This window comes from Tachypleus tridentatus, chromosome 3 (genome assembly GCF_004210375.1).
Source record: "Tachypleus tridentatus isolate NWPU-2018 chromosome 3, ASM421037v1, whole genome shotgun sequence".
Taxonomy (NCBI): Eukaryota; Metazoa; Arthropoda; class Merostomata; order Xiphosura; family Limulidae; genus Tachypleus; species Tachypleus tridentatus.
The window spans coordinates 85,849,076-85,852,092 of record NC_134827.1 but is presented as its reverse complement, the minus strand read 5'-3'; the positions used below and the strand labels follow the sequence as shown (position 1 = coordinate 85,852,092).

At 32.2% G+C, this 3,017-nt stretch overlaps 1 long non-coding RNA gene across 1 annotated transcript; it reads left to right on the top strand.

The window, feature by feature from the left end:
- Positions 1–300: 300 nt before the first annotated feature.
- Positions 301–2,354, top strand: LOC143246127 (uncharacterized). The gene is made up of 2 exons (XR_013025807.1): positions 301–541; positions 1,795–2,354. It is a non-coding gene; the product is annotated as an uncharacterized LOC143246127 (long non-coding RNA).
- The last annotated feature ends 663 nt before the right edge of the window (positions 2,355–3,017 follow it).

The following is a 3,017-nucleotide window of genomic DNA, read 5'->3' as shown; positions in this document are numbered from 1 at the left end:
TGGTGTACAAAAATAGAGCTAATAAAAAAAATGTCGTAGATTAATTTACTCTAATCCTGCATAAACGAATTTCAAGTGCTGAGGCTATTGAGGATTCTCATTTGTTTTTGTTTAGAAGGTTCTCTGTACTCGTTGTATTTGATAGTTAAATAATTTTAATAAAATATTGACTAATAATACATCACCACGATTTAACCAACCTAGCTTATCGCACTTACGTTTGTGGTTAATAAAATAGCAGCTTAAACGTGTAACCTCCACTCGTCGTTACAAAATACGTTGTTAATGCTCGTCACGAAACTGAAATTTAGTTATACACGACGTAAAATAATGTGTACCAGACCTGTACGTTAAGAAATAATAGAAGTTGGTCGAATTACTCCCAAAGTTCTTTGTTATAGATAAAAAAATTCAAATATTATTTTTACTATTTATTTGTAGAATATTTTAATGTATTGAAGAATTAATTATGAACTGGGTTGGAGGAGCCAGACAACGTATAAGAATGCAAAGAAAAAATAATGACCGCAAACAACAAGAAGTAAGTTTTTTATAACTTTAAACTAACATATAATTACCACCTGGTTACAAACAAAGAAAACAAACTTTTGTGGTTATTTGAAAGAATGCTTCATTTCTAATTTCAGAAACAGTGAAATAAGTTTTCGTTTAAATGACGTAGCTAAGTATCTTTCACTGTTCATCGGTAGGCTTGTTATGAAGACGTTTCCCCAATTAAGTTAACTTTTCATTATATGTGTACTCATCTAATGAAACGATGCATACTGATATTCATAAAGTAAGGACGTAATAATAGCATATTTGACTAACTATACTAATTACTTATTTTAGTATAATTACATTTTCTAAAACGTGGACTTCTAAGCCCGAGGGAAAAGCGTTCAAATAACACGATACGTTGTGCAAAACAATTTGATTAGAACTTCATGTTTAGGTATTTTAGTTCCAGTAAGTTGGTCGTAGTACGTAAAAACAGACAAAAGACTGACAGGTATTTCGGTGTGAATATCTCTCTCCCTATAGCTTGGAAACAGTGTTAACCGGGGGTGCTCAGAAAATTACTTTCTCTTCACCCTTGTGCGAACAATCTGAGACAGCCTTATTTCATATAGAACAATACGTTGTCTTGGTTCAGTAGTTCTTAATGATAGGACAAACATGCATTATTTAAGTAGTGTAGTTATAACATGACGGTTAGTCTTAATTAGTTGACAATGTAAATTACTTTCGGACATGATTTGATTTGAAAGATTTTGTAAGTTTTAAAATATTCATTCTTAAGGAAAAAAACTTGTTTCTTACATTGTTATAAATGTAATAATAGTATGGTAAAAGAGAAACTGTGTTCAAATGAACAATATTCTTAAATCAAGAAACACAATTTGTATGAGTTGTAATGTAGTAAAAAATGAAAAGATTTTACTCTTAATACTAAAGAATTAATTTATGAAAACATTTTTCTTTCTACGGATGTTTTAAAAGATGAAAAGTATAATTTAGATCACAATAGATTACGTCTAATCATATAGTTAATTTTGTTTCTGCTCAAAACTGTATTGTGTCAATGAGGGGCTCGTACCTCGAATTATAGCTTTATAAGTCTTGAAACTTAGTGCTGAGCCACCTGTGGACACTTGTTATATGAAGTAAGAATTACACTCGTTTTATTGCCAATACTTGTAAAGATGATCAAAAAAAGGAGAATTGATATATTTATGTGTGTGTGTGTATATATATTTTTCAGTTGTTGTTGTTTTTTCATCTTATTTTCAGGAATTTTTTGAAAAGAAACGATTTGCAAATGTAATAGCCAAGCTGAAAACACATAAACCGCTTCCATCAAACAATGGAATAAGTCAAGATCTACTGTTTTTGCAGACAGCTGACAGATGCTCAAGAACTAACACTTCTCTAGGTAAAAGTGGAAATCGTATTCACAGTAACATATCAACTTCAACATACTTCACACATTAGTCTGCACAAGTTAAGTGGATTGACTTCTCTTTTTTGAGCTTGTTAACTGACGAACGTTCATTTTAACTTTTTGTTTTACGTTAACGAAAAGCCAAGCTACCTTGTTACAGAGGTGTGGGAGTATTATTGGAAAAAGATATGAATCCTATGATTCCTTTGTTTCTGTGCATTTCATTTCCCGAATGAAACAGAAAATAATTTGAAAGCTTTCCTTGTTTCTGTGAAGTTTTAAGTACAAAGCAACATAATGGGCTATCTGTGCTCTGCACATCACTTGCATCGAAATCGAGATTCTAGCGTTGTAAGTCCACAGATAGAGAGAGACTTGAAAACGTTTATCAATTTAGTGTATGACAAGCTTTTGGAAATACGCTGCAAATTATTGAAGAATAATGTATGTAATATCCGAGATCATTGATTTTGAAAGGAATTAAATAAACTAGCCATATATAATTCACGAGTAGCTTTAGTTCGGCATCAGGTACAATACTCATACTATCCGGACATGCACGCATACAAATCCAAAAATATTCATTCCTGCCATCTGGCGGTATGAATAGATAATATTTTGGTTAATAGCTTGAGGTGAAATTTGGGTATCTATAGAAACGGAGGACGGGGAAGATTGGTTTGGTTTGAATTTCGCGCAAAACTACACGAGGGCTATCAGCGCTAGCCGTCCCTAATTTTGCAGTGTAAGACTAGAGGGAAGGCATCTAGTTATCACCACCCACCGCCAACTCTTGGGCTACTGTTATACCAACGAAGGTAATATAAATATTTATTTTTTTTTATTATACTAGACCACCCCTGGGTTATTAAACGTAAATATCTTGCACGATCGGATTGGATTATTATATGTATGTGGTTATCATCGATTTGATCTGGTAATACAAATTTCAAATAAATATTTGAAAGTAGATAATGGTTATTATTGTATCTTAGCATGGCTGGTGTGGGTATTAACACTTTTACTAACAAAGCAAAGTACTCTGTTTTATTAGTAAAAGTGTGAATATCCA